At 44.2% G+C, this 15,033-nt stretch overlaps 1 protein-coding gene across 5 annotated transcripts in view; it reads right to left on the reverse strand.

Moving 5' to 3' along the window:
* LOC124590384 (thialysine N-epsilon-acetyltransferase-like) overlaps nt 1–15,033 on the reverse strand; it is a 139,739-nt gene that overhangs the window by 43,645 nt on the left and 81,061 nt on the right. The gene's annotated exons all lie outside the window — the stretch shown is intronic.

Genomic DNA, 15,033 nt, shown 5'->3' on the forward strand with positions numbered 1-15,033 from the left:
TATCCACATTCACGGGAACTACTCACCCGTCGTTCCCCTCCTGTACATGTACAACACTACGTTTCACAAAACAAACCAATGAACCCAAATCTTCATTATCCTCCAATGACTCAATAACACATACTGTATCCATAGGTAGATTTGACTCCACACTTACCCAAAGTGACTTCCCAGTGTCACTAGGCACACACTCATGCGAATTAAGCCTTAATGCTAATGTACACGGCTCAATTGTTTTGTTCATTACATTGAATGCCCCTCGCAACAGCTCTAACAGCTCTGCATTAACAACAGTTTCCCCTAGCAGAAATAACATTCCACCAAGTTCCACAGTTTGTTGTCCAAGGTCAATTTTGGCACGATGTTGATGCAAGAAATCTACTCCTAGGATCATGTTGCAGCCCTCGCTTACCCATGGTACCACCTCCATGCATGCATTAAATCGGACTTTCCCTATACGAAATTCAACTGTCACCGAGCCCAAAGGTGTGACATTACCCATGGTACCACCTCCATGCATGCATTAAATCGAACTTTCCCTATGCGAAATTCAACTGTCACCGAGCCCAAAGGTGTGACCCCCTTATCCCCCACTCCACGCAACCTATAATGTGGTGGGTCTAACTTCCTTCGTCCCATTATATTCTTAGTAACTATTGACACTTGCACCCCTGTGTCCAACAAAATCTTAAACTTTTTAGTTCCTTCGGATCCTACCACTGAACATTCCACCTCTGCATACGTATTTGTAGCACTGAAATTAAATGGGAGCGCCCTTAGGTGGGTCTCGCGCCCCCTCTGTCATTTAACTCTTGTCCACTTCTCCTATCTCCACTTCTCCATCCTCCACGCTGCTTATTTCCACCCCTTGCTCTATTCCTCAGTGACTGAGTACATTGCCTCTGCACACTTCCTATACAACATATTATTTGCCTCTCACGTACCCCTGTTGCCACGTCTATTTCCTCACACTGAATGGCCGAATACAAATTTTTCAGAGTCCCTTCACGCACCTTCTGTGACATATGCGCCGGTAACCCTCTCAAAAATACATCAAGTGCCCTTTGCTCTGTCTCCTGCAACAGAACACTATTCGTTTCATCACTCTGACCCAACTCGTAAGTATACTCATTAATTTCCCTTACCCTGTCCGGAAATTTCTCCACTGTCTCGCCCTGTCTCTTTGTCATTGTACTTAACCTCTCCCTAATGTACTGAGTGCTATTTTGTTTCTTTTACCTTTGTAAAAGCCCTTCCTTTTAACTGCTTAAACTGTCCTGCCTTCCTTAAGGTCTCAGAACATCTTACATATGTTTTCGCTTCACCCGTTAGTCTAATCTTGGCTACATGTAACAACTGTACATCAGAACAACCATTCATCACTGCTGAAGTCTCCAAGTCCTCCACAAATGAACGCACATCCTCAGATGCCTTGTCAGAAAACAGAATAATCAGACTCGCGGTGGCTGGATCGACTTCCTGCACCAGCGGCAACAAGGACTGATCAGATGCGGTTTCCCGCTCACATCTAGATGCTAATTCACTTCTCAACTGTGTATTGTCTGCTATAAATTGTGCTGTGTTTTCCATCAAAATCCGAACTGCTTCTGGTTCTGACACACCTTGTGTCCTTGACTCTGCCATTGTGTTGCTTTCATTCCCAGGTAGTCGTTTTGGTTTGGGATTAAGTACAAGAATAATCTGACTTCCTACAGCTCCGTATTATCACACTCAGTATCATGATACTCAAATTAACACCAAAAGTAATTAAACACCACAAAACAATGTTACTCCTAAAACATACTAACACTTACTCTGACAACAAAATATACTATGCCCTTGCAAAACATCTATAATGTGGATTGCCAGAAGCCATACTCGAAAAAACCAAAAAGAAACAAAACGTTCAACACGCATAAAGAACAATTTTGTCAGCACTCACCACATCTTGTGACTGTACTGCAGGCAGTGGGCTCGAATGTCATACTGGACAGACAATGTCCGCTATTCTGAGACCAAATGTTGTGGATGGTGTCAAACTGTGGCATGTTAGAACATGGCGAGAACTTTCCAAATGATTTATTTGTTTCCACTACAGTGCTTCGTTCACCTCGGTCACATCATAAGGCCCCCCATTGCTGAGGTAGCACTCCAGTGGCCTGTGCACGCAATGCTGCATTGAGCCGACCTTGTACGCCAGCTGCAGAGTTCCGATTACGTAAGGATGGCTGCGCCAGCAGCCGACTCAGCGACCTCTGTCCTTGTTGTCTCTGCGCTGCTCCGCCAGGAGCCGTAGGCTGGCCCCGTTGCTGCTTCTTCCTCAGCTGGCACAGCTGGGAATGCGGCGGCAACAACACCCACGATCCGGCATCCAAATCTGCAGCCCTCACCATGAAAGTCTCCAGCATGTGCCGGGAGCTGAGTCGATTGCCCATAGTAGCGAGCCGAAGTGGTCTGCCCTGGCTAGCTGTGGACCCTGTGTCAGACTCAGAGGGTTGAACCAATGACCCCCTGTGGACTGAGATGCTGTCGCCCCATCTGTTCTGCCTGTAGACAGTGGCGCAACATGCCCCACCATCCAGGAGAGCTGCCACACTTGAATGAATCTCGTCAGAAAACAACACCCATTTATACTCGGCTGCGTGCCTTTGTTTCATTAACGCATCGCTCCGAGTCACGTACACCCCACACCCTAGTAGTGCCAGTGGGCCCCTTCTGCCTATAGTTTCTGCCATGCGAACTGCTGCGTTTACTCTGTTCAGCAGTTCGATGGCCATGTGGCCTCCATTCCACTTCGCAACCACTGGTCAGCGTAACTTACTGCAATCTGGCTCACACCTGGCTGTAACTTGTGCTCAGAATATTGCACAAAATTAAATTTCCCTATCCTAAATGGTGGTGCTGCTACACTTCTAAGGATTGGCACCATCACTGGAACTCAGCATTATGACAGTGAACTGCTATGGGTAGGTGCACACAGTCCGATCAGGATAGTTTAGAGGCAGAGACAACAATGAGAAGCTGCTCAAGTGGTGTGGAGTGATTTGTGAGTAAAGCTTCAGAAACTTGTATCTGAAGTGGGGAAATTGTTTCTAAAGATCAAGATTATAATACTGGCAGGATCTAGACATAAATGAGAATTTTTCAGTGAAGATAAACTACTGTGATGTTAACAGGTGTTCCAAAACTAAACCTGCTAAAGACTGTTTCTGAAAAGCATCAACAGGCAATCTTCAATCAGGATATTAGAAAGTTTGAGTAATAAGCTAAATGAACTCACAGTCAATGTGTGAATCAATGGAAGTACATATTACACCCATGTACTGTTCACCACTGAGCATCATGTCTGTTCAGGAATGGAAACACTTTTAATATATGCCTAATCTGATGCCTCCACATTGCAGAAAACAAGTAAAAGCATGAGCTATTGCTGTTTATGTTAAGTATGAAGTCTAGTGTAAAGCAACTGATGCACACAATTATTGTTTAGAACAACATTTTGAAGCATGTGTGACTGAATTTTCTGTAAGCAATTATACCCTCTTAATTGCAGTAACATAAAGGTCATCGACAGGAAATCTTTGCCTCTTTTGTAGCAGCCTAACTTGCTTTTACTGCACCTATTTAACTGTAAGATGTTGCAGTACTCTGAGTCTTCAGTATAAGCTTCCTGACACACAGTAGTATGAAGTCGGATCTGGAAAATTTGATGTAAACATACAACTTCATTCCAGTAGTCAGTTTTCTCACCAGAGTAACTTCAAATTCAAAATCCTATTTGACACCTTTTTTGTAAACCAAGGGAAACTGGGCACTATCATTATTAGTACCACATTAACTGGTCTCTCTGACCATGATGGTCAGATATTTAGTGTTAATAATATGAATATTTACCAGAATAAAACTGAGCTGCAATGGAAGGTAGTCAGGAAAATAATGATGACCTGATAAGATCTTTAAATTATTCCTCCAAAATGTAAGTAGGTGTCATATATTCTGACACAGATGTCAATTTCAGTTTAATCTGTTAGTAATGAAATTGCATCAATATTTGAAGTCTCATTTCCAGAAGAAGTTTACAAGAATTATCTAAAAAAATCAGGAAAACCTAACCAAATAAATAATCAAGTACCAAACTGTCAAAAAGTTTATATTTTAGCTCCAAAATGCTGCAATAAAGTCAAAACAATCTGGCAGTGAGACAGATGTCAATTGTGCCAATGAAACTGTAGACATTGTTTTAAATACTGATTATAAACATATAAACAATTGAGAGATAATTGCAGAAATCTTCAATGACCATTTTGTAACTGCTGCTGAACAAATAGGCTGCAATGGCTCCTATAAGAGAGATGAATTTATCCCCTATAAAACTGAAATGAGATAACAAAAAGTGTTGCCTTACAAAAAAGCCAAGGATCATCAGGTCTAGATAATATTTCCAATAAACTACTAAAAGCCGCTTTGATCAGGTAAGCAAAGTTTTACTCCACATAGTTAATGCTTCCATGTATCAGGATGTCTTCCTAGATGGAATGAAGATTGCTATATTCAAGCCACTAAACAAAAGGGAAAAACAACACCAACTATTATACTCTCTCTCTCCTGACAACATTCACAAAAGTCCTTGAGAAAGTACTGCATTCCAAAATTGTGAAGCATTCTGAAAACTGTGGCAATCATTAGTGATGCACATTTTGGTTTCCAAAAGGTACAAGGTTGGTATGAAAAGTTCTCGGACTCACGATGAGAGGTCACATGATATTCATTGGACTGTCGCCTGTAAACACACGCCAAGTCACTGCTCTTGGAAGAGAGTTGTGGCGGTGATGTGGCTCTGTTGTTGTTCCTGCATAGTGATTTGCAAAGATGGAAAAAAATCAAGATTCAAGCAGTGATTAAATACTTCGTAAAGAAAGGTATGAAAGCAAAGAACATTCATGCCGATTTCCAGAATACACTGGGGGACTCTGCTCCTTCATATTCAGCTGTTGCCAAGTGGACAAATGAATTGAAATTTGGTTGGGAGAGCTTAGATGATTATCTGTGAAGTGGTTGGTCAAGATGTGTCACTACTCCAGAAAGCATTGCAAAAGTGCACAAAATGGTCATGGAGGACTGCCAATTGAAAGTGCGTGAAATTGCTCACACTTGCCAGATGTCATCTGAAAAGGTATATCACACTTTAAATGAAGAATTAGAAATGAAAAATTACCTGCAAGATGGGTGTCGCGACTCCTGATGCTGCTGGATCAAAAACGCATAAGAATGGACATATCAGAGCAATGTTTGGGCCATTTTAGGAGAAACAAACAAGATTTTTTGCACTGGTTTGTGACCACAGATGAAACTTGGGAGCACTACTATAACCCAGAGACAAAACAATAGTCAAAGTAGTGGAAACATGCTGATTCTCCACCACCAAAGAAAGCAAAGGCAATTCCTTCTGTGGGAAAGGTCATGGCAACAGTGTTTTGGGTTGCGAAGGGGATTCAATTTGTAGATTATCTCCCCACTGGGCAAACAATTACTGGAGATTATTATGCTAACCTCCTGGGCATATTCCAACAAAAGATACGTGAGAAAGGCAGGTTTAGCTAGGAAGAAAGTCATCTTCCATCAAGACAATGCGCACCACACACATGTGCTGTTTCTATAGCAAAATTACATGAGATATGGTACAAATTGTTGCCATACCTGCCTTATTCACCTGATATGGCTCCATCAGATTTCTATCTCTTCCCAGAACTGAAAATTTTTCTTGGTGGATGAAGATTCACTTCTTTTTTTCTATTCCGTTCTGAGAACTTCTCAAACCACCCTCGTATGTCCATAACTCAAGCCATATCTTTATTCATGAATGATGTTCTGGAACTCATAGATCAAAAAATTAAGCCAGTTCCAATATTTTGTGATCCTTCTAAGGATCTGGACTGTGTGGACCACAAAATACTTCTCAACATTTCAAGCCACTATGGCATCAGAGTGGCAGTGGGAAACTGGCTAAAATACTACTGTCACAGAAGAAGCTGAGTAGCACAGTCACCATGGTGTAGTAGTTATGATACTAGACTGTTTCATGGAGGGTCATGAGTTCAAAACTCACCTGGACTGTACATGTTTAATTTCTATATTTGGTTCAAGTACATTCTAGAAGTATCCACAAATGTCGAGAACCATTGTACTGGAATGTTCTGTAACTTTATATATTCCTGACTGTAGGCTTTCCCGGCGTAAACTATTGATGAAGGTTTCTCGGGTCTCCAGCCGGGTGGTAGCGTTGATATCTCGCGACGTTTCGGGAAGTGTCATACTACCCATCTTCTGCCGAAGTGTCGAGATTCACGGAGAGCGGGCTATTTATATGCGCGGTCACCCCCCTCCACTAGACCTTGGGTGGCTGCGGTGGACCAGCAGCGTGCGCGCGGTGGTGGGGATGGCGGTCGCCCCCGGCGGCCGTGTTCAGTTCTCGGTGTAAGCATTCTGTTTGCGTCCGCGGCGGAGGACATTGACAGGCGCGCTCCCAATGGATTGCCACTATCGCCGGGTTCCATGCTGCGCTGAGTTGGTATCCCTTGTCTCTGTTGACCAGATTCTCATGAATCCTTATTTCTATGGATTCTTTGATCACGCTTTCCCAAGAGCCAGATGCTCGGCACAGTACCTTTGTGTTCTCAAAGTTGAAGGTGTGTTCTTCATTGATGCTGTGTTCTGCTATGGCTTATTTTTCTGTGTGGCCTAGTCGCACACCTCTGATATGTTCTTTGCAGTGTTTAGATATGCAGCGCTGTGTTTGCCCAATGTATTGCTTTCCACATTCGCATGGTATACTGTATACTCCTGGTGTGTTAAGGTTCAGCGCATCTTTGGCAGAACCTAGGAGCTCCCTCGTCTTCTGTGGTGGTCGGAGAACGGTTTTGATCTTGTATTTTCCCAGAAGTCGTGCAATGTTGGCCGAGGGTGGACCCACGTATGGAAGGAAAGCGAGTCGTTTATCTTGTTCTTCTCCTTCATTATTTTCTTCTGGGGTTCTCACTGCTTCTTTCTTCCTTTTAAGCGCCCTGTTAATCTGCGTTCTACTGTAGCCATTTTGTTGGAAGACTTCTCTCAGGTGTTGGGATGGTAGGCTGTCTTTGTCGCAGACGGCGCACACCCTATGTACCAGGGTGGTCAGTACTGTTTGTCTTTGTGCTGGATGGTGGCAGCTTGTTGCATGAAGGTATAGATCCGTATGTGTCTTCTTCCTATGTACTGCATGGCCTAGTGATCCATCTGCCTTCCTCTCAATTAAAATATCAAGGAAGGGGAGGCATCCATTTTCTTCCATTTCCATTGTAAATTTTATGTTCAGATGGATGCTGTTGAGGTGTTCAAGAAACTCATCTAGTGCCTGTTTGCCATGTCCCCACACGACAAAAGTGTCGTCGACATAGCGGAAGAAGTGCTTCGGTTTCTGTCTGGCGGTTTGAAGGGCCACCTCCTCGAAATGTTCCATATAGAGATTTGCAATCGCAGGAGCCAATGGGGAGCCACTCGCCACACCGTCGATCTGCTCGAAGAATTCCCCATTGCACTGAAAGTACGTGGTTGTTAGTGCGTGTTCGAAGAGGCTGACTGTTTGTGGTTCAAAGTGCTGGGTTAAAAGTACCAAGGAGTCTTGAAGAGGCACTTTCGTGAAAAGCGACGTCATGTCAAAGATCACGAGTAGGTCCTCCCTTTGCAGTCGCATGTCCCTGAGTATTTTTACGAATTCGGCTGAGTTTCTCACATGATGGCTGCAGTGTCCCACAAGGGGTTTCAGCAGTGTCGCTAGGTATTTAGCAAGTTTGTAACTGTGAGAGTTGATGGAGTCCACAATCGGTCTCAGAGGTACCCCTTCCTTATGGATCTTGGGGAGTCCATAGAGACGTGGTATCGCTGGAGCCAGTCGCTTCTTCATTTGCTCTGGTAAGTCCAATTTCTTCAGCAGAGCTATCATCTTTCTACTCATCGTCAGGGTTGGATCCTTCTTCAGCCTCTTGTAGGCCTTGTCTTGTAGCAGAAGGTTTATTTTCTGTCGGTACTCGGCAGTACTTAACAGCACTGTAGCATTCCCTTTGTCCGCTGGTAGGATCGTTATATCAGGGTCATCTCTTGCCGTTTACGTGGCGAGAAACCTGAGTTCGAGTCATACTCAACAGTTTGCAATCCATCGGAGACAGAAGAAGAAGAGGACATTATGATAACAGCAACTGTGTGCCACCACATGAAACATCTTCCTGGGTTCTCTGGTGATGATGACCAAGACCCAAACAAGTGGCTGAAGGTTTAAGAGTGTATAGCCAAATTTAAAAAAATGGGATGACACAGTGTGTTTGGCTAACGAATTTTTCTACTTGGAAGGCATTATCAAGCAATGGTATGAGAACCATGAGGAGAAGTTTACTAGCTGGGAAGTATTCCAGGCAGAACTGCACAAGTATTTCGGTGATACACAATGACAGAATTGCAAGGCTGAACATAAACTAAAGTGCAGGGCACAGCACCCAAGAGAAACTACAGCATCTTAAATTCAAGATGTCTTGGAGCTGTGTAAAATAGTGGATCCTAGAATGAAGGACGAAGATAAGGTTCCACATCTCATGAAGGGTGTTGCTGAGGACATGTATCAAGCCCTACTCCTGAAGGAGGTTTCGACAGCAGATAACTTCATAAAATGGTGCCAGTACATCGAGAAAAGGCATCAAAAAAGGATTACATGCAAGAAGTTTGAACAGCTTCCAAACGTCGTATCGATATCTGTGATGGAGGAAGAAACTGATTGCAGAAGTGCTCTTCGTCAGATAGTGAGAGAGGAAGTTCTGAAGGCACTTGGATTGCACAGCGAGCAAAAAACCGAGACACTTCAAGAGGTCATAAGGGAGGAAGTTGAACAGACATTGAACCCAATCTCTCATCCTTCATTTCCCTTTAAAAAGGTGAAAAAGTCGAGACCCAGGTGAAGTTATGTTCCTACAATGCCGCATGAGGAACCTGTTTGGGAACAAAGGAAGACTGACGTCTGGAGGACCCAGGATAACCAACCAGTATGTTTCCACTGAGGATGACCGGGATATATGGTGCACTATTGTCGAGAAAGGCAGCGGTTATTTCATCACACCCATGCCAGAAGACAGCAGGTCGATCTCAACCATCGCCAACTCTGTGATGACGAAGATGAACAAGAACATATGGGTGCAGGACGACGTAGGTCACCATTGCCGCAAGATAGCCACTGGAGAGGACGCTCCCCAACACGCTGATCAAGGTTTCCATCACCATTTAGAAGCTCTAGCCGATCACCTAGCCGCCGGAACCTGGAAAACTAAAGGGTGCGACTTTCCTTGGAGGTGAGGCCGCCAAAGAGAAAAATCCTCAGCCGTCAATCACTACAAAAATGATAGGAAAGTACATCGATATCCTCATGGATGGTCAACCAGCCCAAGCTCTTGTGGACTCTGGAGCATCATATTCAGTCATTTCAGAGAAGTACCATCGGCAGTCGCAGGAAACCATATTCGTCGACAACAAAACATCTCTGCTGAAGGTGGCTAATGGGAAATATGTGGAACCTACAGGAAGATGTGTCATTCATGTGGGTGTAAGTGGCCATACACCGCCCTTAGAATTCATCATCTTACATGAGTGTAGTCATGATGTCATTCTCAGATGGGACCCTTTGAAAGCTTCTCAAGCAATTATAAATTGTGGTCACTTGAAGATTATGCTAGATGAGATGAGATACTGTGGACAGGAAGATGTACATCTAAGTGTGTGGAGATTATGTGTGCTGGATAAAGTGACGATTCCTGCAGTCAGCACTAGAAAGGTAACTGTCATGTGTCATGCCATGCATCAACCCACGAATCTTGTAGGGGAATGTAAGAGAAGCATACCATTGAAGAATAACTTGATCATCCCAGCCTCTGTTGTCTCGTTTAAGAACAGATTCGGTGAATTGTGGATAGTTAACTGTCACTGAGAACCGCAGATCCTTTCAAGACGGATGTGCATAGCAAACGCTGAGCTGTAAATTGCAGAAGAGCTGAGCCTCATAGAAACCTCCCATGTCGAGTCTGTGGGTGAAATTAGTGCTACCACTCCAAGATGAGATCTGCTAGCTCGATTATCACCAGATCTCACTAAGGAACAACAGAAGAAGCTACTTGCCATTCTTCAAGAGTTCTCTGAATGCTTCGATCCACAGGTGAAGAACAAATTAGACAAACTGATGGTGAAGCACCAGATTAGCACTGGAGACCATCAACCAATAAGCCAGAGAGCATACCATGTGTCAGCAACGTAACGTTGAATAATTCATGACAAGGTAGAGAAAATGATGAAGAATGACATCATTCAGCCTTTGCAGAGCCCATGGTCGTCACCAGCGGTTCTCGTCAGGAAGAAGGATGGCAGTTGGCGCTTTTGTGTTGATTACAGGAAGCTTAATAAGATAACTAAAATGGACATTTACTCTCTTCCATGAATTGACTATTACACTAGATTGTCTCAAGGGGGCTAAGTTTTTCTCAACCATGGACATGTACTTGGAATACTGGCAAAATGAAGTAGATTAGGCTGATCATGAGAAAACTGTCTTGTAATTTAGATGTCATTATAGAGTTCTCAGAGACATCTGATGAACACATAAAAAGACTGAGGGCTATTCTTAAGTGTCTCCAACAAGGCTGACTGAAATTTAATGCAAGAAAGTGTCTCTTTGCAGCAAAAGAAATAAAAATACTTGGACACCTTGTATCAAACAAAGGTGTGCGGCTAGACCCAGAAAAGGTGAGATATATAACGGAATTTCCTATTCCTAAAAGTATTAGAGATGTGTGAAGCTTCCTTGGATTATGTTCTTATTACCGTCATTTTATCAAAGACTGCTGTATTAAAGCCTGGCCACTCCAAGAGCTGTTAAAAGCTTATGCTAAATTTATCTGGGGTGGTGCTCAACAAGATTCTTTTGATGTGCTGCGAAAAGCTCTGATGACTGGCCCTGTACTTGGTCTGTATGATGAGAGAGCACCTACAGAACTACACACAGATGCCAGTGGGTATGGGTTCGGTGCTGTTCTGGTGCAAATTTCAGATGGGAAAGAGAAGATTGTAGCGTATGCTTCTAGGACACTTACAGAAGCCGAGAGAAACTACTCAACTACAGAAGGAGAAAGTCTTGCTGTGATCTGGGCCATGTGCAAATTTCGATAGTATTTCTATGGAAGGCCATTTACAGTTGTTACAGACCATCATTCACTTTGTTGGTTGACAGGTCTTAAGGATCCAACAGGACGACTCGCCAGGTGGGCACTACGTCTTTCAAGAGTATGACATTACCATAGTGTACAAAAGTGTAAGAAAACACCAAGCTGCCAACTGTTTCTTAAGAAACCCTGTGTGCAAGACCATCAAGACTTTGATGAAGATAGTGACTATCTCACTGCACTCCAGGATCTCTCTGCTGAGAAGAAGGAGGATTCCAAGATATCTCAAGTTACGTTTGCCTTAAATCAGTCAGGCAATGTGAAAGGACAATTTAGGGTAGTTAATGCATTACTTTCCTAGAAAAAGTTTGATACATTTGGAGCGAGGTGGCTGCCAGTGATTTCTAAACACTTGCGCTTAGATGTTCTACAGAAATTCCATGACACACTTGAAGCTGGACATTTAGGATTTATTAAGACATATGACAGGATCCGCAAGAGACTTTTCTGGCCAGGTTTATTTAGAACTGTCTGTCACTATGTGTTGCACTGTCAAGAGTGCCAGAGGAGAAAGGCAGTTCCTCAGAAACTACCTGGCCGACTCATATCAGTTCCACCAGCCAAAATGCCTTTCCAGCATGTTGGGATTGACCTCCTCAGATGATTACCAACATCTGCTAGTGGCAATAGATGGATTATTGTTTGCACTGATTATCTGACATGCTATGCCATTACAAAAGCCAAGAAAACAGCCGAAGCATTTGAGGTAGCCAAATTCATCGTGGAAGACATTGTTTTAAAATACGGTGCCTCAAGGTAGTTAATTACGGATCGAGGGAAAGTTTTTCTATCAAATCTTGTGACACAGATAAACTGTTACTCATCACTTGACAACTGCCTACCATCCGCTAACTAATGGTCTTACTGAACACCTTAATAAGACCTTGGCCTACGTACTATCAATGTTTGTCATTGTTGAGCAGAGCAACTGGGATGAGTTGCTACCTTTCGTGACATTTTTCTACAACACCGCCAAACAAGAAACCACAGGATTTACATCATTTTTCCTGGTGCATGGGCATGAGGCGACTACGGCGATGGACACTGTGTTTCCGTTACATCCTGATGACATGAACAATGACTACATCAGCCAGGTGTTACCTGAGCTGAGGAAGCTCAGCAGTTAGCTCGCCTCCACACACTACAGGCTCAAGAAAACAATCGCCTGGTGACCTTGTCTGGATCTTGACTCCTGTTTGGAAGGTTAGTCTCTCTGAGAAGCACCTCAGGAGCTACTCTGGACCTTATAATGTTGTAAGACAGTTGTCTGGTGTTACTTATGACGTTGAAGATTTTGACCCCGACACAAGATGAAGAAAGATCAGAGAGATGGTCCACATCCTTTGAAAGAAGCCCTATAAGGATCCTGCAACCCAGGGTAAATTCAAAGATCCAGTGACAGGCAACAAGCGAAAAGGTGACAAAGAGCGAAATGGCAAAGAAAGTTCTAAGAAGATCACCACCAGGGTGAACATCAGTCATTGGGAGTCAGAGTATGCAGGACCCATGACTCATTCCCGGACTAGGAGGACGTAACACCAAGGCACTGTTCTTTTAAGGAGGGAGCAACATTGCTGAAGAAGCTGAGTAGTACAGTCACCATGTTGTATTGGCTATGATACTAGACTGTTGTATGGAGGGTCATGAGTTCAAAACTCACCTGGACTGTACATGTTTAATTTCTATATTTGGTTCGAGTACATTCTAGAAGTATTCACAAATGTCGAGAACCATTGTACTGGAATGTTCTGTAACTGTATATATATCGTATGTGTTCTGGCCGGAGGCAGTTCGCTCTGTGCTCTTGTATGTGCAAGTGCTGAATAAACCTATATCAAGTGAAGTTAGTGTTTGTCATTCATCTAATTACACCTTCTTCTACAAGACACTATGTCCAAGACAGGAGGCAGAAGGTAGTTGTTGAAAGCAGCAAAGCAGATGAGGGGGTAGAGTCAGACTGGAACACTGTGCTCCATAGAGTCCCTGTTTCTCATATACATAAATGACCTATCTTTGTCATACAAAACATACAACTTCATTATGTTTGATGATGATTGTGATAAAAAAACAAACAGTCTAATGATTTAGATAATGATTCCAGCAAAATACTTTCAGATTTCTTAACTTGGTTCAAAGTAAGCTCACTGACAGTAAAACATAATAGAAAACAGTTAATACTAGCTTTTGAGTTCTTGCCCTTTCTCTAGTGAGCGTACATACATTCACACATACAACCACACAGACATCCAAATGTACATGCAGTAGCTGTGAGACTAATTACTGAAGCAGTTGCCTGGGTGGATGAAGGGCCGGTGGGGAGTGGGAGGGGGCAGAGGAGGAGGGGGGGGGGCAGGATTAAAGCAAGCACAAGGCAAAGAGAGGTAGCAAGGTACTGTGAGGCATGTATGTCGCCAGATGAGTCAATGCTGGCACAACATTACAAAAGTATTTCAGAGGGTAGAGCATGTAAAGAACAGAGAGACAGACAAGGAGGAGAGGAAGATGGTACTGAAGAGGAAGACAGTGAGGGGAGAGAATACGGGAGAGGGGTGGAAAAAAAGGGGGGAGAGGGGTGGAAAAAGAGCCAAGCATAGTGGAGAAAGGGGGAAGCAGGGTGGAAAAAACCAGGGACAAGGTGGAAATAATGGCTGAGTGGGGGTGGAAAAAAGGAGGGACATGTGGAAAAGATGGGAGGGGATGTAGAAAGGGGAGGGGGGAAAGGGGGGGAAGGGAAGAGGCATGGAAAAAGGGAGAGATACGTGAAAAGGGAGTAGGGGGATGGTAAAAGGGGGAGAGGGGTTGGAAAGAGTGTAGAGGGGTGGAAAGAGGCAGTAGAGGGGAGGAAGAAGGGAGATGGGAGGAAGAAGGGAGAGGGGTGGAAGAAGGGAGAGGGGAGGAAGAAGGGAGAGGGGAGGAAGAAGGGAGAGTGGAGGAAAGGGGGAGAGGGGAGGAAAAGGGAAGAGTGGTGAAAAAGGGGAAGAGGGGAGGGAAAGGGGGACAAGGGAGGAAAGGGCAGAGGGGAGGAAAATGGGGAGAAGTAGGAGAAGGGGCAGAGGAGAGGAAAAGGGGGTGAGGGGAGGAAAGGGGGTGAGGGGAGGAAAGAAGGAGAGGGGAGGAAAAGGCGGAAAGGTAAGGAAAAGAAGGACAGGAGAGGAAAATGGGGAGAGGGAAAGAAAAGGGGGAAAGGGAAAGAAAAAGGGGAAAGGGAAAGAAAAGGGGGGAGGAAAGGAAAAGGATGAGAGGGAAGGGAAAGGGAAAGAAAAGGGGGATAGAGGAGGAAAAGGGGGAAGTGGGAAAGTGGAGGGAAAGTGAAGGGAAAGTGGGAGATGAGCAAAAACAAGGGAGAGGGGGAAAAATGGCGAGAAGGGGAGGAAAGGAATGGGGATAAGTGGCAAAGAGGGGGGGAGGAAAGTGGACAAGTGCAGGAGAAGGGGGAGAGGGCAAAAAATTGGGGAGAAGGCCAGAAAAATGGGGTAGAGGGATGCATAAAAGAGGATGAGGGCGAAAAAAATGTGAGCGGGGCAAAAAACATGGGTGAGAGGAGCAGAAAAAAAGGGTGGAGTGGTGGAAAAAAAGTGTAGTATGTGTTGAAAAAAGAGCTGAGATGGGTGGAAAAAGCTGAAGAGGGGTAGAAAAAAGGTGAAGAGGGGTGGAGCAAGAGTGGAGGAAAGAGGGGAGAGGGGTGAAAAAAGAGGGGGGAGGGGAGGTTGGTTGGTTGGTTTGGGGGAAGAGACCAAACAGCGAGGTC

This window comes from Schistocerca americana, chromosome 2 (genome assembly GCF_021461395.2).
Source record: "Schistocerca americana isolate TAMUIC-IGC-003095 chromosome 2, iqSchAmer2.1, whole genome shotgun sequence".
NCBI classification, from domain to species: domain Eukaryota; kingdom Metazoa; phylum Arthropoda; class Insecta; order Orthoptera; family Acrididae; genus Schistocerca; species Schistocerca americana.